This window comes from Grampus griseus, assembly GCF_964374135.1.
Source record: "Grampus griseus genome assembly, chromosome: 17".
Classification (NCBI taxonomy): Eukaryota; Metazoa; Chordata; class Mammalia; order Artiodactyla; family Delphinidae; genus Grampus; species Grampus griseus.
The window spans coordinates 59,726,797-59,742,047 of NC_139011.1; the positions used below are offsets into that span (position 1 = coordinate 59,726,797).

The 15,251-nt window shown below is 37.6% G+C and overlaps 1 protein-coding gene across 2 annotated transcripts in view; it reads right to left on the reverse strand.

Annotated features, from left to right (window-relative positions):
- PKIA (cAMP-dependent protein kinase inhibitor alpha) overlaps positions 1 to 14,688 on the reverse strand; it is a 94,847-nt gene extending 80,159 nt beyond the window's left edge. Inside the window, exon 1 of one of the 2 annotated variants that reach the window (XM_082675179.1) lies at positions 14,578 to 14,688. The gene's annotated coding sequence lies outside the window, so the exon portion shown is untranslated. The remainder of the gene's footprint in view (positions 1 to 14,577) is intronic. The other variant, XM_082675181.1, reaches the window with a different exon arrangement.
- Positions 14,689 to 15,251: the final 563 nt, after the last annotated feature.

The following is a 15,251-nucleotide window of genomic DNA, read 5'->3' on the forward strand; positions in this document are numbered from 1 at the left end:
AGACTCTGAATATTAAAATTCTTACATGTACTCTCTAAATTCATTGAGATTCAGTAAAATAGAAAGATATATACCAAGAAGATTCCTTTGTGTATGATGTACAATGGAGTAACAGATTAATTTTCCTTTTTGGACAACTTAATGATATTGATTAACATTAAAAAACTTCAACAGTTACATATTAAAAAAAAAAAGATTGGGGTACAAGGCAGATAATTAGTAGTATTACCTTTAAAGGCTTTTGTTAGAGGAAGTGAATGTTAACAACTCTTTATAAATTAAAGTTGCCCTCTCCCAGGAACTTCAACACTGTATCAGAAAAAAATAAAATAAAATTGTCAACTACTGCTTTTAAGAAAGGGAACAATTCCCATTTTCTATAACATTACTTCTGAAATCAACACCCTTATTCAACAACCTTGATATCGTTTCTGATAATGAGTCAGTGAAAAGAGTGATTAGACAAATGGTACAATTCAGAAAGAAAATAAGATGCCAACTGAGTTTTCCCAGGTCATCCAATCAACTCCTTGCAGAGTTAAAAATAGAACCTAAGACTAATTCCCACAGCTACTGCCAGATCGGAGCCTGACAACTTTGCATTGTGGTAGCTTCAACCTCTCCTGCTACTGGGATTATCTGCATTGAGACGTCTTCCTATGAGGTTCAGTCATTTCAAGGTTTGGTTTAAAATGGAGAGGGGTAGGAAAAGGTTCATAATTTTAGGGAAAATCTGTGGTAATGAGATCTCATTGTAAACTGCTCACGAGAATTAGAAAGATAAAAATTGGAAATATTTACTAACCCTTACTAGGTCTCAAACACTGCAGTAAGTTCCCTTTTATGTTATCGTCTTTCATCTTCGCAACAACCCTGTGATTTTCCTGTTTTAAATATCCAGAAACAATTCACAGTGGTTAAGTAACTTACCCTAAGTCATAGAGATAGAAAACAATAGAGGTAGGATTCAAACTAGGTGAGGTTCAAAGTTCAAATTCACTTCCTGAAAAACATGATTAGAACATAAATGGTAGCCAAAACTCCCCAAAATAAATTTAAAAATTAAAAGAAAGAGAGAAAGGAGGGGAGGAGGGCCTAGTGATCTGCATACCTTAAAAATAATGTTTAGAACTTTTTGATTGATCTTAAAAATGACCAAAAGCTAGCTGCCTGAGAGCTTTAAGAATAAAATTATTAACAAACTAAACAAAAAACATTGATTTTTATATTCACTCATTTTGAGATCAACCCAATTGCTTTCCTTTCATAACACTGTACTGCCATTTTATTTAATTTTCTATTATACTTATTAAGGGATAATTTAAAGACAAGTATTTTGCCTAACAGGTTAATGATTATTTTTTCTTCTAAACGATGACCAAGATGCCAATCCTCCTCCCCTTATTCAATGGACTAATTAGTGTCAGATCATTTTAGTGTCATATTTAACTTTTGTGGTGAAATAATGATTTCACAAACCGTGTGAAGATGTTACACATCCACTATAACATGCATGCAGGTGGAAAAAATTTTCAACTGATGTAGAGTTTGCTTTCTCTATGATTGTATTCTTCACAATCAATGAGAGAAAAAGACATAGAGATAAAAGAACTGTTGACTAATATTTTCTTATTAAAATCTGTATCTTGGGCTTCCCTGGTGGTGCAGTGGTTAAGAATCCGCCTGCCAATGCAGGAGACACGAGTTTGAACCCTGGTTTGGGAAGATCCCACATGCCGCAAAACAACTAAGCCTATGCGCCACAACTACTGAGCCTGCGCTCTACAGCCCGTGAGCCACAACTACTGAGCCCCTGTGCCGCAACAACTGAAACCGGCATGCCCTAGAGCCCGTGCTCTGCAAAAAGAGAAGCCACTGCAATGAGAAGCCCGCGCGCCACAACGAAGAGTAGCCCCCACTCCCTGCAACTAGACAAAGCCCATGCACAGCAACAAAGAACCAACGCCGCCAGAAATAAATAAATTACTTTAAAAAATAAATAAAATGTGTATCTTGCATTTTCAATTTTCTAAAAGTTCAAATCCATTGTGGTTGAAAAAAGAAGAGTAATGTCATATGTTTTCTTGTCCTGGGTAAATGGACTGTGCTTGGTGAGTGTCTTTTTTTTTTTTTTTAATTGCCAAATCTTTTTTTATTTTATTTATTTATTTATTTATTATTTATTTAAAACGGTGTGTTAGTTTCTGCTTTATAACAAAGTGAATCAGTTATACATATACATATGTTCCCATATCTCTTCCCTCTTGCGTCTCCCTCCTTCCCACCCTCCCTATCCCACCCCTCTAGTTGGTCACAAAGCACCGAGCTGATCTCCCTGTGCTATGCGGCTTCTTCCCACTAGCTATTTTACGTTTGGTAGTGTATATATGTCCATGCCACTCTCTCACTTTGTCACGGCTTACCCTACCCCCTCCCCATATCCTCAAGTCCATTCTCTAATAGGTCTTTATTCCCGTCTTACCCCTAGGTTCTTCATGACATTTTTTTTTTCTTAGATTCCATATATATGTGTTAGCATACGGTATTTGTCTTTCTCTTTCTGACTTACTGGTTGAGTGTCTTGAACTGCTCAAACTTTAAGGTCCGTCACCTCTAATTTCCACCTTACCAAAACCTCAGACAAGAAAGGGTAGTGCCATCCATAATTCATTCCCATCACACCTACAAAAATAATCACAAGGAACTTGTATAGAATACCAATTCTTTTGTATTAGGAAGGCAGTTTTCAAAATTAAATGGTATTGGTTCATTTGGTTGTTTAATTAATATCTTGCAAATGCCTATAATAAAGCCAAATACCAAACTGACCATTTAAGTTGCAGAAATTTTTATGTTCTTGATATTTTACTATTTTAAAGTAACAGTTTACATTTGCGTGCTTACCATAATATATGATACCAATAAGCTCCCTAGAAATCTAAACATTTATAAAATACACCAAATGCTACTGTCTCATGTCTTGCTTTGCAATCCTGGATTGCTTTCTAATATGGAGATGATGTAAGAAATATAATCTAGATATCTCTTCTACAGGATCACCAGCCATTTCTCAACTAACTTTTATCAGTGGAGACTCTCAGTACATACATATTTATTTATTATAAAACTCTTCGGTACTGATCATTAGGTAATTCTGGTAAATGTGGGCGCGTAATAATAGTTAAGAATGTCAGCCCCATTTCACTTCAGCTTGATCCACTGCAGGAAAGCACAAATTAGATGAAAGCAATTTCCCCAAGAACAACTCACTTCCTTGAGATGAGAGATAAACTTGGATGAACAATGATTTGTCACAATTTATTTTTGAGGGTAGTGGTTTAAAAAAAGTGCTAATGTAATCTTTTCAGAATGAATCCTTTTAAAAATGCATTAATTCTCCAGTGAATATAACTTATAATTAAAAACCTATACATATAATTTTACTTTTCTAAATTTTTACATATGACCATATATAACAAATATTGAAATCTTAAAATCTTCGTAATCTTTAAAATTTGATGGCCTTTAAATCTGAATTTGGATTTGGTGAGTCTGACGGATTATTCTTAGTGACTCTATTGGGTACCACCAATTCAGATTCAACATTATTTCTACAAGTCTCAGAAGCATTAAGTTTTGTCAATGGATAGAGGGTATTAGCATCCTGGTTGTTTTTCACTACATTGAGATTACCAGAGAACCTGAGTGTGAAAGATCATGGAGAGGAGTGTAAGAAATGGCACTAAAGGTATCATTGACTTCTCTCTATTTACTCAGATTCTGCAGTATACAACAGAAGGAACAAAGCAGGTTGTGTTGCTGCTACTGTTGCAATGGCCAAGGATCCTCAGTCTCATAGCCATCGCAGTCCATTGTTTAAGATGTGAGCTTGTTGTTGCTTATTCAGGCAAAAGTCAGAATGCATATTTGTTTTATGTCTGTTTTTTAATGAGAGTTTGATTAGACAGCAATAAAGACAAAAGTAAATAGGAGAAATGTTTATTAATAGGTCCCTCCATCCCTATCAACCAAAGAAAAGGCATACCTTAAAATATTGTTGTGAAAGGTCTAGGGTGTGTCTGTCTGTGTTATTGCAACCCTTCACCTTTAAGTAGCTTTTCAAAACTATGTTATAAACATGTTGCTTCATCCTTGCCCTTTTAGCCTGTTAATGTCTAACTTAAGTAAAGCAGGTTGCAATCCCCAGCAAGTTATCTGTTTCTCCTTTCTTGGACCATGCAAATCAAAACAGTCTTCTTCTAAGGAGGGTAGTGAAAAGTTTTGCCAATTGTGTTCATACTTCAGCTATTCCAACATTCTTTAGTTTAGCTTAAATGAGACATTCTCATCTTTGGGCTTTAATTATTCTGTTTCAAAATAAATTTTAAAAGATACTCTAAAGAGAAACTAAGATTAAAAAAAACAACAAAATAAAATATTTACCATAATGCAGGTACATAAATATGAACTAAAAATAGTTTTAGATTAAAAATTAATCTTTTTATTTTAAAAATTAATCTAATTAAAATTTTAGATTAGGCTGGATAGAAATGATCCATTGCTGAAGCTTAAAAAAAACTAGCTATAAATGTTACTAGTTTTCTACACTGTTGTTACAAGACTTGACTGACATCCGTGATGTATTCTGTAATATTTTTGAAATGATGAAATGTGTGATCCAGAGACTTGAAATATTTCAAGACTTGTGTATAGGAATTTTCTTCCATGAACTAGAAATGAAAAAAGTGAGAATGTTTCCTTGCTCAAATCACATTAAATAGATTCCCTTATATTACTTGCATTCATTTTTAAGATAGTTATAAATGGTTACATAAAATATAGGAATACTATCTGTTGAAGAAGTTTATGGTTTTTATAGTCAATGTATGTATTCAAATTATAAATGTTTCTGCATAATCTCTGACCCAACAATACCATTCCATGCCACTTCAAGAATTCTTGCATCAAAAGTAAAAGCTCCAGCACATAAAGACATGAACCTCTATGTCCATTACCACATTTCTTGAAATCATAAAACTGTTTGGAACTTAATAAATGTTTATCAGTGGGTTTTGGCTGAATTGAAATTATGGCTCACTCATAGTACACATTACTGGGCATCTACAAAAGGTAATATGGTAGTGATATATGCTAGATATCATTAATATAATAGAAACACAATGTACTAAAAGTGTTTTGCAACTAAAACTCACTATACATTGTATGCCTTTAAAAAGGAATGAAATGCTGATACATGCTATAACATGGATGGACTTTGAAAACATTACGTTAAGTGAAAGAAACCAGACACAAAAGGACAAATATTGTATGATTCCACTTATATGAGGTAGTTAGAATAGGTAAATTATAAACCCAGAAAATAGAATAGAGTTAACCAGAGGCTAAGGGGAGGGGAGAAATAAGGGGTTATTGTTTAGTGAGTACAGTTTCTGTTTGGGATAATAAGAAAGGTCTTAAAATGGATAATGGTAATGGTTGCTCAACATTGTGAAGGTACTTAATACCAATAAATGATACACTTAAAAATGGTTAAAATGGTAAATTTTACATTATGGGACATTTTACCAAAATTAAAAATATACTATAAAATAAAGTAAAAATTTACCTCATACTAGGCGTATTATGAAGTTTGCATAAAATTGCACTTATTTTAGGAGCTTATATGGTTATTATCATATTTGGGGACATGTAAAGAAAGCAACAGCTTAAGTAGTCACCTTGAGTTCTTTCTCTCCATCTTTCCAACCCGGTTTTTTCTAGATTAATGGTTTTGTCATGCCTCTCTTTGAATACTAGCATCAGTAGGAATGCTAGCTAGTACTGGTTTCCTTAAGTATCAGCTAAAAATTTTAATGTATTTTTATGCTGGTAATTGTTTTAGAACCTGGGAGGGATGTCATTGTTTTCTTAACTTGGCAAAAGCAAATATATTACTGTAGACAGCATTACTAGAAAGAAATAGTAACTTTGAAGTAGACATATGTCCATCCTAAGAAAACTGAATATATTTCAAAGTAGACCACACCACTCAACTGCTGGCAATGTTCTTCTACATACTTGGCAGTATAGTACTCTAAGTCTGAGAACTGTTTCTTTTTTGTAAAAATGGTTTTGATTGGAAAACCCTGAATAAATCATTTGGAATGTGTAACGTTTAGAGCTCCTTCTGGGATTCCTTTTCCATGAATCAAAGTTCTTTGATTCACTCTTCTCCTTGGCACTTGCTTCCTAGTCATCTCAGCAGCCTTTGTGCCAGTGCTAATGAAGACCTCCCATTTTAGGTCCAAAAGCAGGGAGAACAATAAAAGGAGAACCTCATTTCAAGTACCAGAAATGTCTGGGCTATAAAGGACACACATATTGTCAAAGTAAGCCCAGAGTGGGGTGACATCACCAAGGTCATTCCTGGCTCCGCGCCCCCCCCCGAGGAGGAACAACTAACAATTATTTGGAAACAGGACACTATTTGAGAGGATCCTAGAACATGGAGGTGAGGCTGAAGCACCCCCGTGCACCACAGAGACCAAGACAGACTGCATTAGAAGGGTGAGAGAAGGAGCTACACATTGATCACATTGCCCCTACCCCAGGCCAGGGGAGAACCATGGGTGAGGTCTCCCATGAATCTCTGGTTCCTCCAGTAGGAGAAGAGAACTGGGGGACAGCAAGCACCACCACTAGCATTGGGGTTGCTTTGTGGGAGCCACTGCTCTAATCTGCTCCACTGGGATTGCAGGGGAATCTGCAGAGTTTGACCACTAAAAGTTGGACTGTGATGAAGGGGGAAGGGGCATGCAACAGCCAGCACATGGATTGTGACAGATGGAATTCATACTTGCAGTGCCCAAGTAGTGATCACAACTGGCATCTTTGCTTATCTACAGAGCCAGGTTGGTGGGGCACTACGACCAGGGAACTCAGCAGGGTACAGATCCACCTGATACGCATCTGGCCCTTGAGCCTGGTTTACCCATACCCAGGGAAAGAGCAGAGTCACAGCCCACCCACTGTGGAGAGTGTCTTCTGGCCATCTGACCAAAAGGACTGGCAATAAATCCTGGAAGCTATTTGGCCCAGTCGTGCTCCAGCCGCTCCAGCCAAGAGGCAGGCAGCCAGAGCTCATCACTGGCTCTGGTACAAAAAAGAGCCAGTACCAGGTGTGGAGGGATCCTGTATCATGCACAGGCAGGGAGATTAATTCATATCCAAGGCTGAGAGTAGCTCCCAGCTCCTCCCAACTGGGGAGCCTGTTTGAGAAATTAAGAGTAGCCTGCAGTGGCCCGTCCTCATCCCACCCAGGCAAAGGAACTGGGACTAGCCTCATCCCATCTGCTGTGGATGTGCTGTGGCCCATCTGACTAGAAGGATTGGTGACAACTCCTAGAAACTGTGTGGCCCAGCAGTGCTCAAGCCTAGAGAAGGGTAGGCAGAGCTGATAGTCTGCAAAGCAAAGCCAGTGGCCTTGTTCAGACACAGAACGTGGGGTGTGGATCAGCTTGAGTTAAGACAACAAAGAGCTTTACTGGCTTTAGAGCTGCTTCTCCTGCTGCACCCAGGCAGGAAATCTAATTCATAGCCCTACTCATCACTGAATACAGCCTTCAGCATGTCCAACTGGGGAACCTAACCAGAGAGCATGGGAAGCTGTACAGCCATTAAACAGCCCTAGATACAGTGGCACTTGAACAGACAGCACAGCCTGTGGCCTCCCCCATCTGCAGGGCAAAACCAGTGTCCTCACCTGACCAGGGAATTAAGTGCACACTCTGGCCTGATTTGGGTTCCCAAACAATGAACTATACAGGCTCTGGGTCCTGTCCAGAGCCAGGTCCTATACAGGCTCTGATTCTCTGCCACGAAACTAATTCCTAGCCCTATCTACTACTACTACTGAATATAATACCCAGTAAAGTCTGGAGGAAGAGCCCAATTACTCAAATATGCGGATACCAATGTAAGGAATCAAGGATCACAAAAATTAGGCAAATATGACACCACCAAAGGAAAGTCATAAAACTCCAATAACTGACCTTAAAAAAATGAAGATCTGTGAACTGTCAAAGAATTCAGAATAATCCTCCTAAGGAAGTTTAGTGAACTACAAGAAAGCACAGACAACTAAGTGAAATTAGGAAAACAATGCATGAACAAGACAAGAAGTTTGACAAGGAAATAGCAACATCAAAAAAACAGGAACACTAGATTTTAAAAATACAATAACTGAACTGAAGAATTCAATAGAAAGTTTCAAAGGTGGATTCGACCATGCAGAAGAAAGAATCAGCAAACTGGAGGACAGGACATTAGAAATTACCCAGTGAAAGGAACAAAAAGGAAAAGAATAAAAAGAGTGAAGAAAGCCTATGGAAATTATGGGACACAATAAACTAAACAATGTTCATGTTATGGGAATTCCAGAAGAAGAAAAGAGAGAGAGAAAGGGGAAAAAAGTATATTTAAAGCAATAATGGATGAAACCTTCCCAAACCTAGGATGAGAAATGGACATCCAGATCCGTGAAGCCCAATCAAGCCCAAATAGGTTGAACTCAAATAGGGCTACACTGAGACACATTGCAATTAAATCGTCAAAAGTCAAAAACAAAGAAAGAATTTTAAGACCAGCAAGAGAAAAGAGAGAAGTTACATACAAGGGAACCCTGGGATAATTGGATATTCACATGTAAAAGAATGAAATTGGACCAATATCTTATACCACTCACAAAACTAACTTGAATTGGATTAAAGACTCAAATGTAAGACCTGAAACTATGCAACTGCCAGAAGAAAACATAGGAATAAAGCTCATTACATGGGTTTGGTAATGACTTTTTGGATATGACACTGAAAACACAAACGACAAAATAAAAAATAAACAAATGGAACTACATCAAACTAAAAAGCTTCTGCACAGCAAAGAAAAACAAAAACCAAAAAAAAATCAACAAAGTGATTGAAAAGACAAACTATAGAATGGGAAAAAAATATTTGTAAACCATATATCTGATAAGGGTTAATGTCCAAAATAAATTAAAAATTCATACAAATAAATAGCAAAAAAAAAAATTACCCAATTAAAAAATGAGCAAAGGACCTGAATAGACATTTCTCCAAAGAAGACACACAAAAAGCCAACAGGTACATGAAAAGATGCTCAATACCACTAGTCATCAGGGAAATGCACATTAAAACCACACTGAGATATTACCTCACACCTGTTAGAATAGTCATCCTGTTCTCCAACAGTCAGTGGAGAAAAAGGAACCCTTGTGCTGTTGGTGGGATTGTAAATTGGTAAAGCCAGTATGGAAAACAGTATGGAGGATCCTCAAAGATTAAGACTAGAACTACATATATCTAGCAACTCCAATTCTGGGAATATACCCAAAGAAAATGAAAACACTAACTCAAAAAGATATCTGCACCCCCATGTTCATAGCAGCATTATTTATAATAGCCAAGACATGGAAACAACCTAAGTGCCCATTGATGGACAAATGGGTAAAGAGGTTGTTTTATATATTTATAGATATATACATATCATATGTATGTACACACACACACTGAAATATTATTCATCTATAAGAAAACAAAGAAATGCTACCATTTGAGACAACAGAAATGGACCTTGAAGGCTTTATGTTAAGTTAAATAAGTCAGAGAAAGAAAGACAAAACTATATGATCTCACTTATATGTGGAACCTAAAAAAAAGAGAAAACAATCATAGAAAAAGAGATCAGACCTGTGGTTACAGGAGACAGAGGGTCAGCGGAGGGGAAATTGGAGGAAGATGGTCAAAGGTACAAGCTTCCAATTGTAAGATAAATACATACTATGGACATAATGTACAACACGATGACTATAACTAACACTGACGTGTGATATATAGAAAAATCATTAAGAATAAATTCTAAGCATTCTCTTCACAAAAAAGTATTATTTGATCTCATTTATATAAATTTCTATGTTTGTGTGAGAGAGAAGGACAGAATACAAAAATGCAAAAAGAAAAGTTGTAAAGTACGAAGCTGCTTAGGTTTATATCTCAATCTATAACATAACAATTTGTTTAATTTTAATAGGTACAAAAATAAATATTAAGCATAGAACAAGGAAAAAGAAAAACTGTGCCCAGTGTAGATGTCCTTAAAGCATTTGCAAAGGAGGGCTTTATTAGGTCCGTAATCACCTGCAATTACAGGCAAAATTCTATGTGTGTGTGTTGTGTATGTACTTGGGGAGTGGATGCATAGCCTTTATTGAATTATTAAAGGGGATGTTATGACCCAAAAGTTTAAAAAGCACTGGAAAGCCTTTTCACAAAACAATTTTAAACTACTCTGATTATGTTTTTATAGTTTTCCTTCACTCGTTAACACTTCAAAGAACAGCATGTTAATGTGGAAAGAATCTCTGCCATTTAGGTAAGATATCTGAGTCTCAGTGTAAAATTAGCATATAGTAGAAGGATGAAATTATATACCATAGATGAAAGTACCTCGCAGAGTGCTTTAAAACTAGTACTTATTTATGCAAGACATCTTCCCCTGCTTACTTATTTTCAGTAGAATGAAAGCATACTGAAAGCTGGTACAATGTCTTCTTTAAAGTTTTGTTTTGTAATGCTTACTATGCTGTTTGATGCGGATGAGCCAATATCCACTTAAGGGCATGTAAGCTCACAATAACTTCTGTTGAATATAACTGTTTGAATGTACTTTCACTATATTATTATATAGGGATTTTAAACTAAAATGTACTTGCACACATTATTTAGAGCCTAACTTGGATATTAGAGTAGGTGGGTATACACCCCTGGAAAATAATAGCTAATTTCTTCACTAAAATCAAATTGCTGAACATCTACTTTGCATATACATAGCTAGGCACTGTATTATGAGTTGCAGGTAATAAAAAGTTGTTAGTCAAAGACTCTGCTCTCTAGGGTTATTTTAGAACAGCAAATCATGTTCAAACTAAAGGACAGACCAAAACAGAAAGTGCCATAGGAATTTAGACAAGGGAGAAACACATCTGAAATGAGAAAGAAGGTGGGTATGGGGAAGGGTTCATGGAAGAGGCAGTGTATGATGTGAGCAAGGTTTCAACGTGTAGCAGGGTGAGTGAAAGGAACAAATGAAGACATATAGTCGTGATATCATGAGGCACAAACTACAAATAAATATCACTTGTTCTAGGCTGGTCATGAGGCAATTTAAGGGGATTAGTGAGAAACTAGATAAAGAGATATCTCTTTATATATTATTTATTAATAGTACTTTTGAACACAAGTATTTAATTTAAAAAAAAGAAAAATATGGGGATAGGAGATTAGGAGGTACAAACTATTATTATAAAATGAGCTATAAGGATATATTGCATAGCACAGAAAATATAGCCAATATTTTATAATAACTATAAATGGAATATATGACTATAACCTTTAAAAATTGTGTCACTATATTTTACACCTGTAACTTATATAATATTACACATCAACTATACTTCAATTAAAAATGCTATTTTAGTGAATAAAACACTAAGCAGTAAAATTTTAAAAAAAGAACTTAGAAGAGAACTTAAAAATAAAGACCGAAAGAACAGGTTGAAACAGCGCAGAAATCTGGCAATTAAGAGGCCATTGATAACTTTCAAAACAGCACTTTTTCTACCCATTCTCAGTGGAGGCAAAACCTTATTAATCCTACTATTTCTTTTTCTGTTTTTCAAAATCTCAGGATAAGTCTGTTTCAATTGTAGCTAATGGCAGTAATGCAGCACCAGAAAATGCCTTTTGTAAGGAGAGGGCAACTTTGAATCCTAAATCGGTACTCAAGTCTTAAATGACTGATAACACTGTCCACCCACCAGACTAAATGTTTTTTTTTTTACGTGATTGGAAAGCAACAGATAGATTTCAATTCTATTTTGTCAAATCTACAAAATAGTTCCTACAGTTCATTTAGCATCTAATAGCGTACATCCTTCTATTTGGTATTACTCCTCCTTAACACGGGGCAATTAATTTTTCCTTTCTCTGGGAAACGTTTTTAAAAAAGGAAATACAGTCAAAAATCAGTTTCAGTTAGGAAATCATACAACTATTTCTACCTAGGGCTTTGAATTTAGAAACTTTCCTCAGAAATTGTTTAAATAAAACGAAGTCCAAATTCAGAAATACCTTAAATTTAATTATCTTAGTTGCACTAAAATAACAAATTATATTTTCTATCTTGTTTTCTTTCTTCCCCAGAAGGTTTCTCCAACCCTAATACATAACTTAATGCATTCATCTCACCTATAAAATCACTGGCAGGTATGATGCCAGCTTTGGCGGCTCCAGTCCCCTAATCCTGACCCATTTCTTGCCAAAGAATTCCGTTTCTTCAGAAACCAAGTAACAGACATTTCAATTTCTAACCATCATTAGCATATTTTCATGTACTAATATTCAACATAAAAACACCTTTTAAAATTACAGAAATTTTTACTGTACTTAAGATCAATTGCACTAACCTGTATTTCATAAACCTTGGGCTACTTTCTTAAAAATGAATTATTATTTTAATATGTTTTTCACTTCTTATTCAGAATAATTATTCATATAATTAAATATTTTACAATTAGGTAAGAAAGGTGGAAAATAGTTTTGCTATTCTTGTTCTTTGTTCTCTCTTCTAGTTGGTGTGCCTGAGTCAAAATTTTACAACACTGAAAATTTAATATTTCAAACCCAAACCACATTTAAAGATAATAATAACAGCAAGCCAAAAAAATCTTGGTCCAGAGGTTTGCATGGTCCGGGGAACAGTTCTTTGAGTGGGCCATTTGGAGAGGGATTTGCCCACCCCCCTCCACTCCTTCTGCCTCATATACTGAAGATAGAGACAAAGAAACCAACTCAAATCTTTCCAAAGTGTATTTATAAATAGAGAATTTGTAATCAGAAAAACAATAATGATATATAATAGAAGTAACATGATTTTTCAGAACCAGTATCTTGTTCTAAAAGCAATATTTAAAAAAGAAGGTGAGAAGGTTAGCTATAAACCCTGGCCCTCTTTTTCATTGATTTCCTATTTTGATTTGTTAAAATAAAACCCATGGCCTTTTGAGTCAAACTGTCTCTTTAATTTCAGATTTAAAGATAACAAATCTCTTTTTAAATGGAATATTGGCACACAGACACCACACAGTCTGGCTTATTGCAACTGTTCTCTGTTGGTGAAGTGGCACATTTGCAATCCCCACCATAGCAATCTTCACCATTTCACAGAATATCATTCAATTGTACACACCTAGATGGGCAACAAGAATGGGCACTTGAACTCAGCAGCAAGGCATTTGTGGGGAAATCCTAGGTCAGAACCCCTAAAAGGGGAGACTAACTTGAGGATGCCCAAATAACCTGAGGTTTACCTTGGCCACCTCCCCTGACTTTCTGACTGTCTATGGGAAAAGCCTCTCTGGAAACTCTTTTGAGGTTATTGGGGGAATCCTAGGACAAACACACTGCTTGCTTTTGCAGGAGGACTTGCCCCATACCCTACCCAGCTAGGAGTCTCACAACCTAGCTGGACTAAAAAAGCTTCAAGAAAAACGAGATAGACTGACATTCGCATTTCTACTTCCACCTATTCTTATGCACATGGAGCAAAATATGTAGGTATAGCCCTCTTTCTCACACCCCAACAGATTCTGCTGTCCTCCAAACCCATCTGGTAGCTGCAGTGACTACAATGAAGGGAGTTATCGGAAACCATGTTGGTACTGGGCTTAAAGGATTTTTCATGCCATGCATTTGGGGGAAGGACATAGATAATAGTCCAAACGTGATATAAGGTAATGCCCTTTCTGGGTCCTTGAAAAATCAGTCACGGAACAGAGGTGGTGGACAGGAGCTGACAAGAGCTGGCTTGTTAATGGGCACAGCATCCCCGGGGTGGGGGGAGAAATCAATGAAATGATTGACAAGAGAAGATGGTAAATGAAGGGAGAAGTGGGGACAAGTGCTGCTGAACTCCAGGAGGTAAGTTTCTCCTCTAATTTGAGATTCTTTCTAAAGGTTCAGTATTGAAGTGGGTGTTTGACGTTGAAACGTGCAGACCCATTCTAACTGGAAAGGGAGAAGACTGAGGAAGGCAAAAGGAGAGGGAAGATTTCCGATTACTTCTCCAGGCTGCTGACAAGAACCTGCTGCTCGCAAACCAGAAATTAACCAAGCGAAGGTTGAAGGTAGCAACGTAGAAGTGCAACTCAAATTATCTTACATTCTGAATCCTCTTCAATATCTAAGCGAGTGTGGCATAGCAATGGTTGATTATTTTAAGATTACAGAGGCTGACCGCCTTCTTTGTTTGCCCAGTAACACCGCTCCTCCAATAATCTCGAGCACTTGGCTGATTAACATTTCAATTCCAGTTGTTGCTCCTTTTCCCATTGCAGAAGGCGGCAGGGATATTCCCCGTCTTCCCTCTGTATTACAAAACCCATTACTAACCAAGCAGAAAGCACCGCGCAGTGTAGCCGAGGCTAATAATAGCCGGGCTGCTTACCTTCTCCGGAGGGATCGAATCAGCGCATGTCCCCGGCGCCGGCTGCCCCGGGGCCGCAGTGCCGCCGCGCCGGGTCTGTGCGTGGTCAGCTCGGCCGGCCCCCACCCCACCTGCCAGCTGCAGCAGCTGCTCCCGCCGCCGAGCTCCGGCCGCATGAAGTCATCCCCCGCGCCGGGCCGGATCGCCACATTCCGCGCCAGCCGCGGGGGGAGAGGGACCTCTCCCGGCTGCGGGGACCGGCTCCTGGAAACTGCGCTCAATGATCGCTACCCTTCCCGGTTGTAGGGTTATTTTCTAGGAATGCTTTTACAGAAGAAGCGTCGCCGGCTGGTGGACCGAGAGAGAAGAGCCAGAGTGACTTTCTCTGCAGAGCTCCTTTCCTCTGAGCGCTCCCCTGTCACTCCCGCGGCATGGACAGCTCCATTCCGCTGTGTGGGTTTTCCACCCTCTTCATCTTCCTTATCTGTATTGTTCATTTCGCTGAATTTGAGAGTGGGATTAGCTTTTAAAATATCATTCAAACACTCCGAAAATATTTTAAATTGGCGACTAGTTTTTCTAAGCCCCTTGTAGCAAGCTCCACTTTCCCCCAACACACGCGCGCACACACACACACACACACACACACAGTTACTCGCACGTACACACCCAGCCAAACCACTCACAATTATGAA